Source organism: Taudactylus pleione, unplaced genomic scaffold, assembly GCF_031769625.1.
Source record: "Taudactylus pleione unplaced genomic scaffold, aTauple2 ptg000214l, whole genome shotgun sequence".
NCBI lineage: Eukaryota > Metazoa > Chordata > Amphibia > Anura > Myobatrachidae > Taudactylus > Taudactylus pleione.
This window is the reverse complement of record NW_028284616.1, coordinates 16,197,664-16,222,451: the sequence shown is the minus strand read 5'-3', so window position 1 is coordinate 16,222,451 and position 24,788 is coordinate 16,197,664.

Sequence of the window (24,788 nt, the reverse complement as noted above, 5' to 3'; positions counted from 1 at the left end):
GGGGGGGGGCAGCTAGGCCGGCTATGGCCATTTGTTGGGTAGCCAGAGCTATGGAGCGCTGGGCTGATAGTTTGGAGGCGTCTTTCAATTCCGACTGTTCGGCTGAACAGACTGAGTTGATAGGCAATCTCCGGGATTCGGCCACTTATATCAATGAAGCGGCCTTGGATATCAGTACCCTGGCATCTCGGATTTCTTCGGCAGCTGTAGCTGCTCGTCGCACCTTATGGTTGTGATCTTGGAAGGCGTACGCTGATTCCAAGAAGGGCTTAGAAGCTTTGCCTTTTAATGGTGAAGTCCTATTTGGTCCGGATCTGGACAAAATTGTAGCCACGCTGGCGGCAGCCAAATCGGCATGTCTTCCGTCTGCTGCGGCTCCTTCCGGTTCAGGTACGTCGTCCTTTCGGCCTTACAGGGCCCAGGGTAGGCCTAAGACACAGTCCTTTCCCAGACAGGCTGGCCCCAAAAAATTGTCCAAGCCCCGGAAACAGGCCTGGAGTACCAGACGTCCGGCCCCTAAGCCAGATGACAAGCCCCCGTCTCGATTCTTCACCACGGGTCTTCCATCAGACTGGCACAAAGCCATGGAATTGCGGAAGGTTTTGCACACTATGCTCCAGGCTGGAGTTATAGTGCCTGTTCCATTCTCCCAGAGGGGCCAGGGTTTCTATTCCAATCTGTTTTTGGTGCAGAAACCCAATGGGTCGTATCGTCCGATCCTCAACCTCAAAGCACTCAACAAGTCTTTGCGGGTGCCGAGGTTTCGGATGGAGACCCTACGGTCCATCATTCTAGCGCTGGAAGCTGGGGATTACATGGTGTAGTTGGACATACAGGACGCTTACCTGCATGTCCCTATTCTTTTACGCCATCAACAGTTCCTCAGGTTTGCAATCCGTAACGACCACTTTCAGTTCCGGGCGTTACCTTTTGGGCTGGCGACAGCACCACGTGTATTCACCAAGGTGATGGTGGTCATGGCGGCTTCCCTGCGGCTGCAGGGAGTCCGTATGTTACCGTACTTGGATGACCTTCTGTTGGTGGCAGGATCTCCAGAGCTCCTTCTACGCCACTTGGACCTGACCATTGTGGTACTGCAATGGCACGGCTGGTTGATAAATGGGCAGAAGTCCACCCTGATCCCGTCTCAGAGGATTCTGCACCTCGGAGCCTTATTGGACTCCGGACAACAAAGGATCTTTGTGACGGGGGAAAAGATCTCTGCCTTGCAGTTGAGGGTGCGCAGTTGTCTGCAGAATCGCCATGTGTCTCTGCACTCGGCGATGAGGTTACTGGGCTCCATGGTGTCAGTATTCGACATGGTGGAATATGCCCAGTTTCACTCCAGACCTCTGCAGCAATTGATCCTGTCCAAATGGAATGGACTGCCTCAGAGTCTAAAATCCCAGACGATGGTGCTCACTCCGGAGGTTCGCCTGTCCCTAGCCTGGTGGTTGCAGACGACCCATCTCAACAAGGGTCGTCCGTTCTGGGTGGCGAATTGGGTCCTGTCGCCAGTCTTCGGGGCTGGGGAGCAGTCACGGGTCCACACTTGTTCCAGGGCAGGTGGACTCGGGCGGAGGCAGAGCTTCCAATAAACATCTTGGAGCTCCGTGCGGTTTTCAATGCTCTCCAGCAGGCACATCGGGTTCTCCAAGGTCACCCAGTGCAGGTCCAGTCGGACAACGCTACCACCGTGGCCTACATAAATCGGCAAGGAGGAACCTGAAGTCGGACGGCTCTCGTAGAGGTGTCCCGAATCCTGGTTTGGGCGGAGCGCAATCTCCCGGCCATATCAGCACTATTCATCCCGGGAGTCCTAAACTGGGAGGCAGACTTTCTCAGTCGCCAGGACGTTCATCCGGGGGAATGGTTTCTGCACCAGGACATCTTTCAACTTCTGGTGGACGGGTGGGGTCTTCCAGAGATCGACCTCATGGCGTCACGGCACAACAACAAGTTGCCGGTGTACGGGTCTCGCACAAGAGACGAAAAGGCGTCTCTGGTGGATGCTCTGTCCGTCCGGTGGACGTTCCGGTTTGCTTATCTGTTTCCTCCGTTTTCCCTTCTTCCACGGGTAATCCGGAAATTCAAACAGGAAGGAGGAATGCTCCTGTTGATAGCTCCCGCGTGGCCCCGGAGGCACTGGTTCTCAGACCTCCAGGGACTGTCTGTGGACATTCCTCTGCGGTTGCCGTTACGCCCGGACCTCCTGTCACAGGATCCTTGTCTTCACCCGGACCTGACTCGGCTGTCTTTGACGGCGTGGCTGTTGAGACGGCCATGTTAAGGTCCAGGGGGTTTTCCAGCTCTGTAGTGCAAACAATGCTACGGGCTCAGAAACCGTCCTCTGCAAGGTTATACCATCATGTGTGGCATACGTTCTTCCAGTGATGTCGGCCGAGAGGTTATGCTCCTCGGGAGTTCCGTCTGTCTAGAGCGTTAGCTTTCCTACAGGCAGGACTGGACCATGGGCTTCGCCTTGCGTCTCTGAAGGTGCAGGTGTCTGCCCTGTCCGTCTGGTTCCATCGTAGGATTGCTGCAATCCCTGATGAGCGCACCTTTATGCAAGGTGTTCTCAGAATTCAGCCACCTTTTGTTACACCGGTGGCGCCTTGGGATTAAGCTGTGGTCCTGAGGGCTCTCCAGGGACCGCCGTTTGAACCACTGGGCTCAGTGGACCTCAAATGGCTGACAGCTAAAACAATTTTCCTTCTGGCCATTGCTTCGGCCAGACGTGTTTCTGACTTAGGGGCTCTCTCCTGTAGACCCCCTTTTCTGATTTTTTATAGGAACAGGGCGGTGCTGCACTTTCGTCCTGGTTTACTTCCTAAAGTTGTTGCCAGTTTTCACATCAACGAGGAAATTGTTGTGCTGGCTTTTAACTCACCTGATCTTTCAGTGGGTGAGGCCACTTTGGACGTTGTGCGGGCCTTAAGGATTTATGTTGACAGCACTTCTTCGTTTAGGAAGTCGGACGCCTTGTTTGTCCTCTATGGCTTCCGTAAAAAGGGTTGGCCTGCTTCAAAGCAAAGTTTGGCAGGCTGGATTCGTATTGGCCATTTCAGAAGCTTACCTTCATGAAGGCCTTCCGGTTCCTTCCTGTGTGAGGGCTCATTCCACTAGGTCTGTGGGTCCTTTGTGGGCTGCTCGACGTGGTGCCTCTGCAGTCCAGATCTGCAAGGCTGCCACATGGTCCTCGGTCCATACCTTTGTGAGGTATTACGCGTTTGACACCTTTGCCTCTCAGGATGCTTCCTTCGGGCGGCGGATTCTCCTTTCAGCACAGGAGCGTCCCCACCCTTAAAGGATACTGCTTTGGGACATCCCCAAGGTATCCTGTGGATACCCTATGGACCCTGATGTAGAAAATATGAGATATGGTAACAACTTACCTTTGTTATCTCTATTTCTACGAAGTCCATAGGGTTCCGCAGGACTCCCGCCCTGTTGCACCTGTGCTGCAGATGGGCTTTACTCTGGTCACCGGTTTTTCCGGCTCCCTCTGGTGAGAATGTGATTCTTGTGTGTATCCAGATCTTTTTTCTCTCTCTTCCTTATCTTCCTCCGGCCTATGGCTTGGTACGTAACTGAAATGCCTTGGCTCGGGGTGCGGGGTATAGGAGGGGGACCCTAGTGCATCTTGGGAGGCTGAAAACGTAACTCTGTGGTGCCCGATGCCTGACGTCATCACCTATACCCCAAGGTATCCTGTGGAACCCTATGTACTTCGTAGAAATAGAGATAACAAAGGTAAGTTCTTACCATATCTCATATTTTTTATCTAGTATTAAACTATTTATTTGTTGTCATTTAGCAGAATTCAAAAGCCCAATCCTGGGATTTCAGTTCCACTGCGTGAGCTGGCTACCTGCACACACATGGGCAAGTCATGCACCCATATGAACCCAGGCCTGTAGAGCGATAGAGTATGTAGTGATGCGGCCGCTGGTCTCAATGCCGACAGCGGAATCCCGGCAAGGGATGTAACATAGGCATCGAAATACCGACGCCTATGTTAATCCCGACGCCGGAACGCAGAGGCCGCCAGCCACCACTAAGGGAGGGATATGGTTACTTACCTACCCCAGTCGGGATCTCTTCATGTCGGGCATCCGCTGTCGGGATTTGAACCGCCGCCGGAATTTCAATCCCATTCCGAGAGATAGTATTGAGGCTGATCTACATTCTTAGATCAGCCTCATTTTTACTAGCCAGCTTTTTAGATTTTTAATAAGCTTAAAACAATTTAAATTGTGAGTAATGCTAAGGGATATTCTTATTAGAGATGTGCGGGTTCGGTTTAATTCGGTTCTTAACGAAAAAAATAATCACAAGTTCGGATTAGTTAGGGTTTATTTTATTGGCTATCCAAAACACGTGACAGGCGGATAGCCAATATGTTGTTGTTTTTGAGATCCGAACATATCCGAGTAAATCCAAGTAAAACCGAACCGCACATCTCTAATTCTTCTCAGTCCTAATAAATGGTCATAACAACAAAAGAAAGAAAACAACCTATGGTGCTATGTAAACCAATATGTAACAATAATGAGGTTTAAATTACAAATACAAAATAGAGGGACAGATACACCTAGCTGCTGTGATAAAAGTTGCCAGCAAAAGACCCAAATCCATATCCAAAACACACAGCGCTGGGGAGAATCTCTTAATCCCTTATTAATGGGTGTGTAACTAATCCACTGTACACATCACTACAATAAATTAATACATAAGTCAAATCAGTGAAAATAAATATAAAAATGCATATGTGCCATTAATAAACCAATCAATGCAAAATAATGAATCTAAATGATAAAAAAGATATAAAGATTTATACATAATCATGCATAATATAGGTCCAATACACATTGCACAGTATGCAGAGAATATTTTTCAGAAGCTGTGAACCCAAACACTAAATCAGTCTGACTGAGTGCCGGTGATTATGTATCGTATAAAAGTTATAGCTGGCAGTTCTTTAATATATCCCTGGTTGCAGCCGCAATAATGCTTCAGTTAGTAATTCCTGTCAACATTTGCCCACATTCATGAGAAATAGAAATTAGTCTTCCATGACAATTAGGAGAAATATGAAATAGACATAGAAATGTGATGGATGTGGCACTTGTTATCCACTAAACACTAAAAGGGTGGAATTCTACCTGGTTACTGCCTCTGGCTACAGTTGGTGGAATGGCAGATTGAACTGTGGCTGCAATATTTTACATACGGTTGCTGAATGCCAAAGATGCCAAGAAATGTTGCTGGCCAAATTCTAAACCAGCAAGTTTATTGTGTGTGCAAAACATGGTATGTGTTCAAACCCACCCAGTTGTAATGCTTATATTATGGTACTCACGTTATCAGAAATGACAAATACTGAGGAGAGTCTTAGGGGTATAATTACTAAAGTGTGGGTTTTTAGAAGTGGAAATGTTGCCCATAGCAACCAATCAGAATCTAGCTTTTATCTTCTAGAAGGTGCTAGATAAATGCATACTTGCCTACTTTTGAAAACTAGTTTCAGGGAGATGGTAGGTGGCAGCAGAATGTGCTGCGCGCCGCTCAGGGGGCGTGTCATGTTCCACCTAAATGGGCGTGTCTAGTTCCGCCTATGGGTGTGTCTATTGTCACTCAATATTAAATATTATGCCACAGTGCCCCCTACAGAATTAAATTATGTGCCCCAGTATTAAATATTATGCCCGAGTGCCCCTTCAGAATATTTTGCTCCGCAGTGCCCCAACATTAAATATTATCCCTAACAGTGTCCCCTCCAGAATTTTATGCCCAGTAGTAAATATTATGCCTCACAATGCCCCCAGTATGCCGCATATTACCCAAAGTATGAATAGTATGCCCTTAAGTATTAACATTATACCCCACAGCGCACTCTAACATTAATATTATGCCCCCAGTATTAAAAAGTATGCTCCATCAGAATTAATATGACAGAGTACTTACCTTTTGTGGCGGGCTCCTCTCCTGATGATAGCCCGGCGTCCCGAACATGCTGCCGCTGCTTCTGAGTGCATAGTGCATACAGAGCAGCTTCTGAGCACCTTAAGTATCACGGAAGTGATGTGAAACATAAGGGACTCGGGAGCCGCTCTGTATGCACTATGCATTCAGAAGTAGAATCCAAGCGCTGGGCTTGTGATGGTCGGGGTCGGTACCTGCTCTCAGGCATCGGAGGCTCAAACTGAGCCTGTCTGGGGGACCATTGCCCCGCCGTTATTCCAGCCCTGCTGCTTGCTAGACCGGCCACCGCTATCCACAACCCCGCGGTGGCCGGACTTTAAGTCATGATGTGCCCTTCGCAGACCCCGCCCTCCGTCCCAGTCTGGACTCGCGGGAGTTGAAGCATACATTGCGGGGCAGCAGGAGGATAAATTAAAAATCTGGAGCACTATGGATAAATGTTAAGTAGAATCTGATTCTGATTGTGTGCAGCTTTGCTGTTCTGTCTGAAGCTGACAAATGCCAGAAGGGCCGATGCGGCTGAGGTCAGGCTTACCGCCGGCACTGCAGTATTCACCCTGTTTTTTTTACATTCACTGCGGCTGCATCACTGTGTAATGACGTCAATACACGGCCGCGTCATGACGTCATTACGCGGCAGGCGGTCATGTGAACCTGTGCGTCTGGAGGCTATTTAGCCAGCTCCTATGAGCTGGCAACTTGCTACACTGCCCAATGTTATGTGCGGGCGCGTCATTACGCTGCTGCGTCATGACGTAATGAGACGCTGCCGGGTTTGAGGATGCGGGGCTCAGGGCCAGGGGTTATCAACGCCATTAGCTCCCCTCTGTCACTCAATTCGGCGGGCGGAGTTTCAAAAACCTGTGTACCGCACCACAAGGGAAAGGAAGCCATGGGCACACTAGATGAGATCCAGTCTCCCACATCCCAGCAGCAGTGGCTGGAGCTAAAGGGCTGCTCAGGAGGCTGCCGTGTGAGCGCTCAGTGCTGCAGCAAGTGTGCGGGGCCAGGCAGAAATGGAACAGCAGCAGGTTAGTGCTCCCATGCCAGTGTTTACCCTTTCTCCAAACAAGTGTTCCCCACCGTAACTGACCCCCCATCCCAGTGTCTCCCACCTTCCCTCCCCAACCATCCCACTGCACCCATCTCACTGCTCCCCACCTAGAACCCCCAAGCCAGTCACAGTGACCCCCTTCATTCAGCCTTGTGTTCCCACCTACCAACCTCATCTCTCTGCCCTTTCCCATCCTGCCCAGTCCCCCTAACCAATGGACACCTCATTGCAGTGACTCCCACCCTGCCAGCTCATTGTCTCTCCCCTTCGCTCCCCAGTCAGCCCACTGTCCCATCTAACTTCCCCTCAGCAAGAATACCCAGACTGTCCAGTCAGTGCCCCCCCCTCATTTAGTCCAGTGTACTGCCTTTTCCAGCCTAGTGTCCCCCTCCTTACCACCACCATCTCACTGCCCCCTTTCCATCTAGCCCAGTGCCCTCCTATATATCACCCACAGCCTCTCCCCATCACCCACTGCCTTTCACCCTCTACCAGGCGTCACCCACTACCTCTCCCTGTCACACACTGCCTTTCACCATCATACTCTGTCATCTACTGCCTCCCCTCTGTCACCCATTTCATGGTGTCGCCCATTGCCTCTCTCCATCACTTATTGCCTCTCACCATTACCTTCTCCCTGTCACCCTTTGCATCTCCCCACATCGACCACTGCCTCTACCTGTTACCTTCTCCCTGTCACTGAACTGCCTCACCACCTCCCACTATCTTTTTCTATCAGCCGCTGCCTCACCCTTTGCCTGTCACCCTCTGCCTCTTCTCGGAGTCACTATCTCCCCGTCACACTCTCCCTGTGACCCTCTACCTTACATCACCCACTGCCTCTCCCTGTCACCCTCTGCCTCTTCTCGGAGTCACTATCTCCCCGTCACACTCTCCCTGTGACCCTCTACCTAGCATCACCCACTGCCTCTCTCTCACTCCGTCACCCACTGCCTCTCCCTGTCATCCTCTGTCATCCACTGCCTTTCCCTGTCATCCGCTATGTCACCCACTGCCTCTCCCTGTCATCCTCTGTCACCCTCTGCCTCTTCTCGGAGTCACTATCTCCCCGTCACACTCTCCCTGTGACCCTCTACCTAACATCACCCACTGCCTCTCTCTCACTCCGTCACCCACTGCCTCTCCCTGTCATCCGCTATGTCACCCACTGCCTCTCCCTGCCATCCGCCATGTCACCCACTGCCTCTCCCTGTCATCCTCTGTCACCCACTGCCTCTCCCTGTCATCCGCTATGTCACCCACTGCCTCTCCCTGTCATCCGCTATCACTCACTGCCTCTCCCTGTCATTCTCTGTCACCCACTGCCTCTCCCTGTCATCCTCTGTCACCCACTGCCTCTCTCTCACTCTGTCACCCACTGCCTCTCCCCATCATCCGCTATGTCACCCACTGCTTCTCCCCGTCATCTTTTTTGTCACCCACTGCCTCTCCCCGTCATCCGCTATTCACCCACTGCCTCTCCCCGTAATCCGCTATGTCACCCACTGCCTCTCCCCATCATCTTTTATGTCACCCACTGCTTCTCCCCGTCATCCGCTATGTCACCCACTGCCTCTCCCCGTCATCTTTTTTGTCACCCACTGCCTCTCCCCGTCATCCGCTATTCACCCACCGCCTCTCCCCGTAATCCGCTATGTCACCCACTGCCTCTCCCCATCATCTTTTATGTCACCCACTGCTTCTCCCCGTCATCCGCTATGTCACCCACTGCCTCTCCCCATCATCTTTTATGTCACCCACTGCCTCTCCCCATCATCTGCTATGTCACCCACTGCCTCTCCCTGTCATCCTCTGTCACCAACTGCCTCTCCCCGTCATCCACTATGTCACCCACTGCCTCTCCCGTCATCCTCTGTCACCCACTGCCTCTCCCTGTCATCTGCTATGTCACCCACTGCCTCTCCCCGTCATCTTTTATGTCACCCACTGCCTCTCCCCATCATCCGCTATGTCACCCACTGCCTCTCCCTGTCATCCTCTGTCACCAACTGCCTCTCCCCGTCATCCGCTATGTCAACCACTGCCTCTCCCTGTCATCCTCTGTCACCCACTGCCTCTCCCTGTCATCTGCTATGTCACCCACTGCCTCTCCCCGTCATCTTTTATGTCACCCACTGCCTCTCCCTGTCATCCTCTGTCACCCACTGCCTCTCCCTGTCATCCGCTATGTCACCCACTGCCTCTCCCTGTCATCTTTTATGTCACCCACTGCCTCTCCCTGTCATCCGTTATGTCACCCACTGCCTCTCCCCATCATCTTTTATGTCACCCACTGCCTCTCCCCGTCATCCGTTATGTCACCCACTGCCTCTTCCCGTCATCCTCTGTCACCCACTGCCTCTCCCCGTCATCCGTTATGTCACCCACTGCCTCTCCCTGTCATCCTCTGTCACCCACTGCCTCTCCCTGTCATCTGCTATGTCACCCACTGCCTCTCCCCGTCATCATTTATGTCACCCACTGCCTCTCCCTGTCATCCTCTGTCACCCACTGCCTCTCCCCGTCATCCGCTATGTCACCCACTGCCTCTCCCTGTCATCCTCTATGTCACCCACTGCCTCTCCCTGTCATCTTTTATGTCACCCACTGCCTCTCCCTGTCATCCGCTATGTCACCCACTGCCTCTCCCCATCATCCTCTGTCACCCACTGCCTCTCCCCGTCATCTTTTATGTCACCCACTGCCTCTCCCCGTCATCCGTTATGTCACCCACTGCCTCTTCCCGTCATCCTCTGTCACCCACTGCCTCTCCCCGTCATCCTCTGTCACCCACTGCCTCTCCCCGTCATCCGCTATGTCACCCACTGCTTCTCCCCATCATCTTTTATGTCACCCACTGCCTCTCCCTGTCATCCTCTGTCACCAACTGCCTCTCCCCGTCATCCACTATGTCACCCACTGCCTCTCCCGTCATCCTCTGTCACCCACTGCCTCTCCCTGTCATCTGCTATGTCACCCACTGCCTCTCCCCGTCATCTTTTATGTCACCCACTGCCTCTCCCCATCATCCGCTATGTCACCCACTGCCTCTCCCTGTCATCCTCTGTCACCAACTGCCTCTCCCCGTCATCCGCTATGTCAACCACTGCCTCTCCCTGTCATCCTCTGTCACCCACTGCCTCTCCCTGTCATCTGCTATGTCACCCACTGCCTCTCCCCGTCATCTTTTATGTCACCCACTGCCTCTCCCTGTCATCCTCTGTCACCCACTGCCTCTCCCTGTCATCCGCTATGTCACCCACTGCCTCTCCCTGTCATCTTTTATGTCACCCACTGCCTCTCCCTGTCATCCGTTATGTCACCCACTGCCTCTCCCCATCATCTTTTATGTCACCCACTGCCTCTCCCCGTCATCCGTTATGTCACCCACTGCCTCTTCCCGTCATCCTCTGTCACCCACTGCCTCTCCCCGTCATCCGTTATGTCACCCACTGCCTCTCCCTGTCATCCTCTGTCACCCACTGCCTCTCCCTGTCATCTGCTATGTCACCCACTGCCTCTCCCCGTCATCATTTATGTCACCCACTGCCTCTCCCTGTCATCCTCTGTCACCCACTGCCTCTCCCCGTCATCCGCTATGTCACCCACTGCCTCTCCCTGTCATCCTCTATGTCACCCACTGCCTCTCCCTGTCATCTTTTATGTCACCCACTGCCTCTCCCTGTCATCCGCTATGTCACCCACTGCCTCTCCCCATCATCCTCTGTCACCCACTGCCTCTCCCCGTCATCTTTTATGTCACCCACTGCCTCTCCCCGTCATCCGTTATGTCACCCACTGCCTCTTCCCGTCATCCTCTGTCACCCACTGCCTCTCCCCGTCATCCTCTGTCACCCACTGCCTCTCCCCGTCATCCGCTATGTCACCCACTGCTTCTCCCCATCATCTTTTATGTCACCCACTGCCTCTCCCCGTCATCCGCTATGTCACCCACTGCCTCTTCCCGTCATCCTCTGTCTCCCACTGCCTCTCCCTGTCATCTTTTATGTCACCCACTGCCTCTCCCCATCATCCGCCATGTCACCCACTGCCTCTCCCTGTCACCCTCTGCCTCTTCTCGGAGTCACTATCTCCCCGTCACACTCTCCCTGTGACCCTCTACCTTACATCACCCACTGCCTCTCTCTCACTCCATCACCCACTGCTTCTCCCTTTCATCCTCTGTCACCCACTGCCTCTCTCTGTCATCTTTTATGTCACCCACTGCCTCTCTCCGTCATCCGCTATGTCACCCACTGCCTCTCCCCGTCATCCGCTATGTCACCCACTGCCTCTCCCCGTCATCCGCTATGTCACCCACTGCCTCTCCCCGTCATCCGCTATGTCACCCACTGCCTCTCCCCGTCATCTTTTATGTCACCCACTGCCTCTCCCTGTCATCCTCTGTCACCCACTGCCTCTCCCCGTCATCCGCTATGTCACCCACTGCCTCTCCCGTCATCCTCTGTCACCCACTGCCTCTCCCCATCATCCTCTTTCACCCACTGCCTCTCCCCGTAATCCTCTGTCACCCACTGCCTCTCCCCGTCATCCGCTATGTCACCCACTGCCTCTCCCCGTCATCTTTTATGTCACCCACTGCCTCTCCCCATCATGTCACCCACTGCCTCTCCCTGTCAGTTCATCACAGACGCCCGGAGGCAAGTTATCATTTGGTGCCCCCCCCATTCTCCATTCTATCATTTGGTGCCTCCCCCCATTCTTGCAAGCGGGTCGATGTTCCCCCACTGCGCATGCGCACGACGGAGGGAGCTCCGTCGTGCGCATGCGCGAGACCCGGCGAGCGACGGGCTCTCCATCGCTCCGGGTATCGCAGCAAAGGGAGCGTGCTGTCGATGTTGATTGACAGCACGCCCCCTTTGGTGGGCGTGCCGGGGGCGTGCGTGCCAGATGGAGGCGTTCCCATGGGAACGCCTACCGTCTGAAGCCGGCCCCACTGACATCACCAGGAGGCCGCTCCATTTTCATGGAGGAGGGCACTGATTCAGAGCGAGCGCTCTGGTCAGAGCGTTCGGCTCTGAATCAGGCCCTAAGTGTGGTGAATATATTGTGGGTGATTTGAGGTGGAGCCCCTTCAGTGCTGGCGCCCAGCGCCTTCATTGTCTCCCATAGTCCTCCTGCCCCTGTCTTATCACTGTCGTGTAAGGGGGGTGATATATTTAAAGAGCATATATTTTATCACTCTGTCATGTTAAATAATTTAACATGGCAGAGTGATAAAATATATGCTCTTTAAATAAATTGCGCACACTGGGTGCATGCACCCGGCATCCATTCACAGTGACCCTAGCGCTTGGGGGCTGCCCGGCATGTCCGTAAGTGCCGGCCACGCCCCCAGGAGTGATGAACAGGGGGCGTGCAATAAAGACACGCCCCCTTTTCTTTGGTCATGCACCCTTTTCGGCCGCACGTGCCAAAGGAGCGCGCAGAAGTGCCCTGTCTCTTGATCCGGCACCCTGCCTGCTGCCGGACCTAGGGCCTGATTCAGACACGCTCGCGAGCGCTATCGATGGTCGGCCAGTGGCGTGCGCGAGCCCCGGAGCGAGTGAGAACTTCACTCGCTCCGGGGCTCGCTACAAAACGGGGCGGCTGTCGATGTTGATCGACAGCTCGCCCCGTTTGTAGGCGGGGAGGGGGGGGTGGCTGCACAAACTGAGGCGTTCCCGAAGGAACGCCTGCCGTTTGTGGGCAGCAATACTGACATCATTCGTGATGTCACTAGTGGACTTCCTGCTCTATTAGAGCAGGGAGTCCACTCGGGCTTGCGAGACCTGAGACCCTAAGACAAGGGCCTCCTCGCGAGCCCGATGGTCGACATAAACGCAACCATCGCCAGGCCGCCCGCTAAAGCTGTGGGTGGTCACCCACAGCTTAATGAGCGGCCTGGAGGCCGGGCAAAAGAAAAAGCCGTCCCGTCCTGATTCAGAGCGAGCACTCGCAAATAGCGAGCGCTCTGAATCAGGGCCCTAGAGTGAACACTAGTGATAGCCCACATTTTACTAGCACTGGCATGTTTTTGTGCATAAAGTGCACAGCAGGAGCGCCTGTGTGCTTCAAATGCCAGGGCTGATTTTCAGTCCCAGTCCGGCCCTGTTCACAGATATATTGGACCTCATTCAGAGTCGGTCGAAGCGGCCGCACGGTCGTACGGGAAAAGGGGCCGGATATTCAAATGATTCCCTCGTAAGTTGCGTCCCTAAGTTCGGATCGGTAGCTGGCCGACCAAGGGGAGGAAGCGGTCGGAGGTCAAAAAAATACGGCCCCTTCTCGTACGCATTGCATGTCAATTCCAGGCATATAAGGATTAATCGAGACCATCGGGGACCATCGGAACTGGTCGTAGAGCTTAAGGTTGACCATACCCTCTCTTAAGCTCTACGATCATGTCAGTGTAAAAACCTCCCATGTCACATGTGCCATGATGCTACTTTGTTAATTATGCACTCCCATAATCCGTATGCACTCCCATAAAAGGCCGTTCGCATAATGAGGCACGCCTGCGTTCGGATCTCCACGCCTCCATCTGTCTCTGAAGCTACCGACCTGGCTGTGTTCAATGAGAGAGAAATTTCTGATCGTAGCGGCAAGTTTGCACACGCGCATTGCGAACTTTACGCATGCGCAGTATATCGAACATCGTTGGCGTACGACCATGCGGCCGCAACGACCGACTCTGAATGAGGTCCATTGTGTGTACAGTGCAACTGCTAAAGCATATGCAGACGGGCGATGATTGCGTACTGTGCATGCGTATGCTTCGCAGTGCGTGAAGGCACCACACAGTGATTGACAGGCAGTGAGCGTTTGGGGGTGGTGACGGGGGGTGGTCTGTCCGTTTGAATCCATTGCCTGGGCGTGCATACATTAGCCAGTGAGATTGCGTACGCAGCTTGAGTACTTACTGCGTGCAACTAGGTTAGCAATTTGTAATTAGGGTCAGAGTTGCTTTAATTTTGCGTGAGGGGCCGATGGTACTTGATGTTACCGATGTTTAAGGTTTGCAAGGTATTACGGATGTGAGATAGCGATAGTGGGAGGCAGTGAGCGTCTCTATGCTGGCAGTGTGACGGTATTACGATTGCAGTCATTAGCATATTTTTACAGCAGACCTGCGTGCGATTAAGGAGCTGCAATTGCAATAGCGATCCTTAATGAATCAGGCCCTTAATACATTATATTATAAAGGAGCAATTGGCACAGATGAACAGCTTTACCAGTTCCTGGAAGCTGAAGTCCCTGTCATCAATAGCGGTCTGCTCCTCACATGAAGAGAGTAATATGCAGCGCATGACTGTTTAAATGTGTTGCATATGATCCGGTTGCCATGGATCTTGGTGAAAATAGCATTGGTATTTGAAGATTAGTATGTGCTGAAGCTAATCAGTTTCTGGGCAGTAGGAATCCTCCCCCAAAGTGGGCATGTGCCTATCTTGGACTGTTGAATCAAATCTAAAAGAAACTGTAGCACTCTTGGGTCTATTTCTTATAGGGTACCATAGATAGTGCCACTTGTATTTAATCATTATGGCTGACCACTAATAATAATAATTCACTCAAGTGTGTTCCTTTGGTGTTATAACATACTGGGTCGTATTCAATTGGAAGCGAAAAGTCCGTTTCCATGATACTTTTTCGCCAATAATGTAATTTTCGCCCAGTTTGAACTTATCCCCGTATTCAATTATTCCGACTTTTCGCCAGTGCGAAATGTCAATGCATTAGACCTGGCGAAATAGCATCACCTATGAATAGGTGGCGAGAAAAAGTGCAGAATTGGGGTTTTGGGGTGCAGACTTCCTGAAACTACCCAGCACCCTTTGGACAGTTCACTAAAGGTAATCTGTGTCCAAAATTTTTTAAAGTACCTTAGGACACCCCAAAAAAGTACTTTCATTTTAGGGGTGAAAAAAAAAAATCAAGGTTGGGGGACAGACTTGAAAACTAGCGAAATAGACTCAGGGGGGGGGGTCCCCAAGTATGCCCCAGGTGTTTTTTTTTATTGCAAGTAGTTGCGTCAGGTGCATTTTTCAAGTTTGTTTAAACTTCATATTAGCAACTTCAAAATATGCTAGTACCCATTTTCATGTACCCCAAATTTGATGGGACTAGTTTTTTCCCCCCCCCCAAAAAACTCCAAAATGCTATTCTTCACCACATCTGTGAAAACGCTATATACCATTTAAAAACCCAAAATACTTGCAGCAGGGCTATTCGGGGGTATCCAGAATGATCCCCCCCCCCCCCCCATGTCAGAGCATCTTTTGGGAGGTGTCAGTCTGAATTCCCAAAAAATGACAGAACTTTTAGCTGATTTCAGTTTCCCTGGGTCCCATTTTTGCTGATTTGGAATTGAATACGGGGATAAGCGGGGACCCAGCACGATACTTTTTCGCACCCAAAAACTCAGATGATGGCGAAAATTCAGCCGACTGACTTTTTGCTTCTAATTGAATTAGGCCCATAATATACAATATATTTTTTATGAGCAAAATGAAAGGACAGCTCAGTGAGTGTAGGGTTTAGCATTACTGCTTCAGCGCTGAGGTCGTAAATCCAATGCCTGACCAAGGCTTTTTCTGTATGGAGTCTTTATGTTCTCCCTGTGTTTGTGTGGGTTTCCTCTGGATGCTGCATTTTCGTACTAACAAATTCGAAATCAGGATAATCATGAACTCCCCTCTCATTTATCACATTACCTGTCAATCACCAACAATCGCTTCCAGTTCCTCCTTCCTAGTAAATGCAGCCTTAAGTCCCTGGCACCTGGGGCAGCTCTGACCACTCATCAGCAGTGTTCTCCATTCCAGTCCTTTTAAGACACCAATTTGCGCCGTTGGGGAGCAAGGACAGGTGGGGTTAGTAGATGCCACTCTAAACAGTAATCGCTGGGTGAGAGAGGAAGCAGGTTAGCGTACTGTCGCTTAGGGAGTGGAGAGAAGAACCACCTGGTCAGACTGGGTGAGCCTGAGGAGAGGAAAGAGTGTGATGGAGCCCATCCCTGCGGTGTGTTAGGAGTGAATTGATTGCATCAGAGGTCACATTTACATCTTCCGGACTCCTGCGCATGCGCGGTCTACTGACCATGTGCAAAAGCCAATGTCATAGATGATGTTTTCCTATCCTATCCCTAGGAGGAGCCAGCTTAGCTTATAGGCACATCGAGCAGCTGCCCAGGGCCCCACAATTCTAGGGGCATTTAAGCAGGGGCAGGTTGGGCCAGGGGGTATCTTCATGGAGTGTTTGGCCACTCGCTCCGTCCATAGGGCAGCTGGCTGAAAGACAGGCAGAGAAAGATGCTCCCTGGCTGCTCTGCTTGTGATTTGCACACAATCAGATTGGGCAGGCAGTATTCTCTACCTGCCTTCCAGTCTGCAGCCACAGACCTGGATTTGGGGGAGGGGGGACTGATAGCACATCCCCCTGGGCTCCCCTTTCTCAGGGGCCCCCATACTTTAATCACAGTTGCAGTCATGGCTGAACTGGCCATCTAGCAGTTCTAGCACATGCCATAAGGGCTGATGGCCAGATGGGCCAGTCCAGCCGAGCAGCAGCAGTTTTCTTCTGAAGAAACGGCTTAGGAGCCAAGAAACTTGTTTAGCCACTTACCTTGAGGTATTCCCAAATGGACCACTGTCTCAGAGCCCCGTCCTCTAATGTGGGGGGGCGGGGCCTATGGCGCTGCTGCTTTCTGCAACGGGAGTACATAGGCAAACGCAGGGAGGGTTTCCGTCTGCCTGGAAACCCCCGTCCCCAGCCCACACCATGACCACAGTAGAAATAGTAACATAATAGTTCTTAGTATCACAAATGAAATAATTAGCACCACCTGTGGATCTTTTAACATGTATCAGCCAGTAATAAATAACTTGTGCACCAACTAGGAGATCTGGAAAACATGCATTGCTATAGAGCCCAATATGTACATATATGTCCAGGGCAGTGCTAGGTTCTTCTGCTGCTCCTCCAGGCTCCCAGACTTGCTCCAATACTCTGGAATGGTGTCCACATCTAAAATAAAAACATTCAACTCAGGCAGGATGGCACTACTGCTGCATCTAATGACTTCCTGTGATCCTGTATATGCTGGAATTATGACACACAATACACTTTGTATGATACATATTAAAGCTCGATTAATGCTAATTATGCCCTCTTCATGGACTGGTCACACTCGCTCTAAAATCAAGCATTTGGAAACCCCCTTCTTGAAATCCTGCATTTGCCACTGGAGTCCTCTAACATAAATCATGAGAGGCTGAGGCCACCCACAGCCTGTAATCAATTAATTAATATTTTATTTCTTTTTCTTTGCACTTTATTAAACAGTTATATTGACTTGATGAGAGTCCAGGTACTCGGAGGGGGCGGAGCCGTCAATGTGGGGGCGGAGCCTTCAGTGTCTAATGCAGGGCTGGACCACTGTGCACTGCTGCCTGCTGGGTATTCCGGTTGGTTGATCAGACAGGATGTCACAGGGGTGGAGCTCCTGCCAGTGACATCAGCATGGGAAATTTGTACATGGACCCGCAGCACAGCTAGGTTTGGACACCCAGAGCTGCTCCCTTTCACAGGGGGGGGAGAGCTACATCATACAGTCTATTTTATTGTGTACTAGGAGCAGGGCCGGATTAAGGCTATAGGGGGCCCGGCACATCAAACAGAGGGCCCTATTACAGAGGTAGGCAGATTAATTATCTCTCTCTCACTCTCTCCCTAATATGTATTTTGTTACCATATAATGTGTGTGTGTGGGTGTATGTTCTGCCGTATATGCTCCCAAATGGTATTACTATACCCCTCACCCCACATAGTGAGCCTGATTCCGAGGTGGGTGCAGCTATGGTTACCAACGGGGGACGCATATTGGAATTGCACGGAGATCCATGCAATTTCAATAGGTGTTCCTGGGCGTGGGGACGTAAATGGGCGATGGGCGTGTTGGTGTCGGGCGCAGTTTCACTGGCACCACTGCAGACATTCTGAGCAACCATAAGGTTGCTCTAATGTCTGATGGTGCAGTTGATGTTCAATTGATGGTGCGTCTTCATGTGGGCATTGGCGGATTTGTTTGCGGCCGGTGGGTGTCTCAATAAGGTGCCTACCGACCGCGGCATTAGCATCAAGCTGCTACTGCAAATCCATCCACCTCTGAATCAGGCCCAGTATTACTACACCCCCCACCTCATCACCCAGATGGCAATAATATACCACCCATAATATTACTGCACCCCACCACCCAGAAGGCAGTAATATCCCCCCATAATATTACTGCACACCACCCAGATGCCAGTAATGTACCCCCCATAATATATCTGCACTCCCACCCCACCACCCAGATGGTAGTAATATACTCCCCATAATATTAATACACCCCCCCATCCCATTAACAGTACCCCCACAGATAACATTAATGCACCCCACCCCCAGACTGTATTAATATACACCATACACCTTCTCATACACTGTACTTACCTCAGCAGGAAGATCATGGTGTCCCTGGTCTCAGCAGACTGTCACTGCAGAGCTCGGAGGAGGGAGAGAGACAGGCTGCCCTACACAGACAGGGGACACGAGGGAGAGAAGAGGACTGGGTGGTGGGTGAAGGCTAAACACAGGTTAGAGTGGGGGAAAGGGACGGGGCTTAACGGAGGGCAAAGGGGCGGAGTCCTCAGCCGGGAGGCCTCAGGGAAGAAAGAGGCTTCCTTACTGCAGCGCACTCACAGCCCTGCATAGTTTACTGCATACAGGGCCAGGACTGGCAATACAAATCCCGGTACACTGATATCTCTGGGGGACCCTCCCTCCCAATCATCTCTTACCTCCTCTCTCCCCTCAACCCGACCCCTGTGGATGGCTTAAAAAAAAAAAAAAAGATATAGATTTTATATATATATATATATACTATATATATACACACACACACAGGAATATCGTGGGCGGCACTCAAAGGACTTCAATATTTGAATAGTAAAAACAGGAGACACTACTCCAAGCGTAGCTTAACGTTTCAGTTGCTTTATCAACTTTCATCTGACGAAAGTTGATAAAGCAACTGAAACGTTAAGCTACGCTTGGAGTAGTGTCTCCTGTTTTACTATTCAAAATATTGAAGTCCTTTGAGTGCCGCCCACGATATTCCTATATACACCTGAGTTGTGTACTTGCGTCACTGCCCGGGAGGGATGGCACCAGGGCCAGCTGTCTTTGAACGGAATTGAGTGCCGGTATTGTGGAACTGTATATATATATGTGTGTATGTGTATATATATGTGTGTGTGCATATATGTATGTGTGTGTGTATAGATATATATATATATATATATATATATATATGAGTATATGTGTGTGCATATATATATATATATATACACACACACACACACATTATATATATACACATACATAGATATATATACACACACACACATACATAGATATATATATATATATATATATATATAAACACACATACATATACACACACACACACATAGATATATATATAAACACACATACATATACACACTCATAAATATATATATATATATATACATACAGACACACACATACATTATATATATACATGCATGCATACATACACACAACACTCATATATACATACACACTATATATATATATATATATATACACACACACACATATACATACACACATATATATGTACACACACATATACATACATACATACATACACACACACACACAACATCCACTCTGCTTATACTCATTTTTATATTGTATATAATTGGAAGTAGCAGCAAAAGGAAAAATAAGCTGACTTACTTACCAAACTGTCTGTTGGTTGCTGCGTTGCCAGTGGAACTGCAAGGGAGGGTGTTTGTAGTGGGAGAGGTGATGGTGCTGCAGGCCTGCAGTTGCTGTGCTGTAACTGACAGTACACGCGGGAGCCAGTTACTTTGTGCTCCCTGCCCTGGCTGGGGAGTCGGACTGCAGTCCCAGTGTTGCTCTTCTCAGGCCGCGACAGCAGGGAAGAGACGGTGCCTGGAGGGAGCAGCGTGATGACGTCGCGCGTCACACGCCAGTCATAAGCCCAGGCCAGTACAAGACTGCCGGACCAGACCAAGTGACAGCGGTAAGGGGGGTGTTGGGCGGCTTAATATTTTTTTTATTTTTGCCTATTTGGATGGGCAGATGGACCATTCAGTGTCTAAATAACTATTATGTTGGAGCCGACCACAAAGTTTTCTACAGGTCCAGGGGGGCCCCTTGTGAGAGGGGGGCCCGGGGTTACTTGCCCCCTTTGCCCCCCCCTTAATCCGGCTCTGACTAGGAGTCATCCCTGGCTGGCTGTGCTGTTTTACTTTTCTCTCTATCTTTTCCCCATTTCCCTGTCTCTCCCCATTGCCCCTCTCCCCCCTCCTCTCCCTGTCTCTCCCCATTGCCCCTCTCCCCCCTCCTCTCCCTGTATCTCCCCATTGCCTCTCCTCTCCCCATTGCCCCTCTCCCCCCTCCTCTCCCTGTCTCTCCCCATTGCCCCTCTCCCCCCTCCTCTCCCTGTCTCTCCCCATTGCCCCTCTCCCCCCTCCTCTCCCTGTATCTCCCCATTGCCTCTCCTCTCCCCATTGCCCCTCTCCCCCCTCCTCTCCCTGTCTCTCCCCATTGCCCCTCTCCCCCTCCTCTCCCTGTCTCTCCCCATTGCCCCTCTCCACCCTCCTCTCCCTGTCTCTCCATTGCCCCTCTCCCCTCTCTCTCTCTCTCTCTCTCTCTCATAGCTAGCAGTTGTTAAGCATCGGCAGGCGCTGGATTATTTATATTATTGTCATTGTATTGTGTTTGTGTTACACTCAGCAGAAAGGAAATGAGAATATTGCAGTGTTGTGTAGTTTCTCGTTAAATGTAGTTTTTCTTAATATGTTTTTCTTATAATGTTTTTTCTGTCACATATGTTTTTAGAATTGTTTATATATAAATTGTAGACTGTATATATTGTGTGTATTTCCATAAGCCCATATACACACATACATACAGCTGTATCTATTTATATAGATATAATATATGTGCGCAGTAGTGTGTACTGTATTGCCTAATAACAGCGCAGGGACAGTCTATGACCCCAACTGCCTGCCAGGTATATATATGATATATGATAATACATACCGGTGGAAAAGTATGAGATGTACATTGACATTGGAGCATAACAGCACGGTGCACATCACATTTAGAATAGGAACAATACATCCCACCCTTTCTCTTTTCCCATCGTTTTATATCTCTCTCTCCCTCTCCCCCCTTCCATCACTCTTCCCCATCTCTCTCTCTCCCGTCTCTCTCTCCCACCGCTATCCTCCCTCCGGTATAATTGGATTATTTCATTTATTTTCTTGATACTCTTCATTTTTCTTCTTTTCTTTTTCCTAATCATCAGTGTGATGTGTGTGTTACCTGTGTATAGTGATCAGTGTATATAAGTTGTGTGATATCAGTATAAACTGTGTATTGCGATTGGTGTATATTTGGTGTATAATGTCTGTGTTACCTGTGTATAGTGATCAGTGTATATAAGTTATGTGATATCAGTATAAACTGCGTATTGTGATTGGTGTATATTTGGTGTATGATGTGTGTGTTACCTGTGTATAGTGATCAGTGTATATAAGTTGTGTGATATCAGTATAAACTGCGTATTGCGATTGGTGTATATTTGGTGTATAATGTCTGTGTTACCTGTGTATAGTGACGTGTGTTATCACAGGTGAGCGATTATCGGCTGTCTGTGCTTGCTGCTGAGTTGCACTGCGCAGGTGTCAAAGTCCATTACAGTAGCCACAAGCAGCGACTTTTTACACAAAGAGTGACTGACAGCTAAGGACCGTTTGGGAGAGGTAACGGGTTGTGCCGCCAAAAGAACAGGCGTGTCCATCTCCTACACACAAACATGGCTCCGGCGTCTCAGTCCAGACAGCCATTCTGCGCGACCATAAGGTTACTCAGGAGGCCAGTTATCGATGGATCTGCGTTATTAGTATGCAGTTGCTTGGATGTATGATGACACCTGTGGACGTCTTAATATAAATCCTGTCGCCTGGGCCATTAGCATATTTCCTCATATCTTCTGAGAACAAAATCTCGCCAGCGACGGCAATATTGTATATTTCTGAATCAGGCCCATTGTGTGGATAAATATTCCTTTATGATAGAAGTGATCTGGCTGCCAGTACTACAGTATCAAGTGGATTGGTGGGGGCAGAGGGCAGCCTTACATGGGTTAAAATTATACCCCCACCCCTTTGACTGTGCCAGAAGGATAGAAAGGATAACTCAGGGGAGGTGACTGCAGTTATTCTTCTTTCCTTCTGCCCTCTGGCGGCTCGTCACACCTCTTAGGGTGGAATGTACTAACATTAGCGATGCGGTACATCCTGCCTGTCTTCGGGTACATACTGTGGTTCATTACCGCGGTATGTACCAAGAATATCGCAAACGACATCTCTCTTGACAAGAGCTATCATTTGCGATGCTGCCGGGCAGAGGGACTTCCGGGTTTAACACCCAGACGTCCCTCTGGCGTCCTTCTGTGCATGTGCAGAAGGCCACGGGGCTCATTGGAGGGATCCGATCAGATCCCTTCCAAGGGGGAGCGTCTTGAAAAGAAGCCCAAAGGCGTCTATTGGGTAACCATCGGGACGAAGCACTGCTAGTACATTTGCAGAAAGCGGTAAAACCCCAGAAAACTTGGGGGTTTACGGCTTTTTCACGTTTAGTACATCCCCCCCTTAAGCTTTTTTTCACCACCCTTCAGTGAGCCTCCACCACTGCATTCCCCCTGTGGGCTCTTTATGCGTCCGAGACTGTGTGTGGCATAATGTCTTATAAGGGGCATTACTATGTGTGGCATAATGTATTATAAGGGGCATTACTGTATGTGGCATAATGCAGGGCTCGACAAATCCCGGGAGCCAGGTCGCCATGGCGACCATGATTTTAGTCCTGGCGACTAACTTTTACAAGCCAGGTAACAAAGCTAATTGTTAAAAAAAAAAACGCTCCCCTGGAGGTAGTTACAGGCATGGGCGTTTCATTATGTGCTTGTCGTTGGCAGAGCAGCATGTTCCCGCCCCATTCAATCAGTGTGGCTCTGCTCCTCTAATCTGCCCGCGGGAAGTGTAAAGCGGAGATGGAGACCATGCTCAGATTGGCATCGGAAGCCGCGGGGACCTAGGTGTGAGGCTCCGAATATCACTTTTATACAGCTCGCTTCATAGACTCCTGCCCTCAGCTATGCTGCTGCCTGCAGTCTCCGCCAGTACCGGAGATGCCATGTCCTGCAACCACAGTGGAGGCGATGAGGGAGACTCAGTTCTGGATGAAGAGCAGCACCAGAGGGAGCGGCAGAGACCTCTACTATGGGATGAAGGATGTGGATTGTAGAGTCCAGATGGGGAAACCAGGTGCTTCTCAACTCCAACAGGGGGGATGGCTTGCTGCTGCTGGAGACAAGTTAAGGGCCAGGGGTGGTGTGGGGACCAGGGGGAAAGGCATCCAGGAGAGCTGCAGGGAGAAGCAGGAGGCAAGCATGAGCTTGTTGGGAAAGTCGCTGTCGTTATAACAGCAGCCAGTGCAGGAGGCTGCAAAACTAACTGTACAATGTGCAGGACAGACTCCGCGGCTGGGTTTTCATCTACCTCGTATTCATGTGAGTAAATATCATTTTCTGAGCTATTATGGATGCTGATGTACCTCTGACTGATGTGATATGTTGTCATTTTATGAGCTGGGCTGCACCTGGCCTAATGCACAATCACCTGGGATATAAGAATAATTGGCAAATCTTAGAGGTTATTAGCGTGGCTCTCATATTAAGTATTTACCCATTTACAGCATGTGTGCTGTAATAGTTTTTTTTCTTAAATGTGTGCACTGATTAAAGCAAAGTCCTAGTAGGTTTGCCCTTGAAGCCTGCTTAGTGACCTGTGATCATCACACTGTGGACTAGGGTCCCTGTGTGCAAGTATCAGCTAGTTACAGTAGCCTCTACTAGTGTGCCTCTGCCCCAACCCTCCCCAAGTGTGCCTCGGTACCGCTCGCCAAGTGTGCCTCTGCCACCATCCCACACTAAGTGTGCTTCTGCCACCATCCCACCCTAAGTGTGCTTCTGCCACCATCCCACCCTAAGTGTGCTTCTGCCACCATCCCACCCTAAGTGTGCCTCTGATCGTCCCTCCCAAGTGTGCTTCTTTTCTGCCAAATGACATGTCTCATCCTATGTACTTATATTACTAATCCCACATGAGCCATAATATGAATTTGGGTTTTATTTTATGGGATAATATACATTTGGGCCCTACTTCAGGGCTCAACAAATTTTCCTAAAATTTAGAGCCAGAATGAAAGTGTAGGAGCCAGATCACTGTCCCCCCCCCAAAAAAAAATTAAAGGAGTGAGTAAGGAGCACAGCTCTGAGTGTTATGTAACCTTTATACACACTATACTAGTCCACAAAATAGTCACAATTGAATGGATACAGTAAAATGGAGGCTCTGCACGGCTCTATTCACAGCACGGGGGGAAGCCTGGGGGCAGCCCAGCATCTCAGAGATGCTGGGCACGCCCCTTAGTGATGTAAACGAGGGCGTGTCACAAGGACACATCGCCTTTACGATCAGGCCACGCCCCCTTTTCGGGCGGGCGCAAGTAGGGTGGTATGCAATACTATAGACACGAATCTCCGCCAGAGCTGATGAGGATC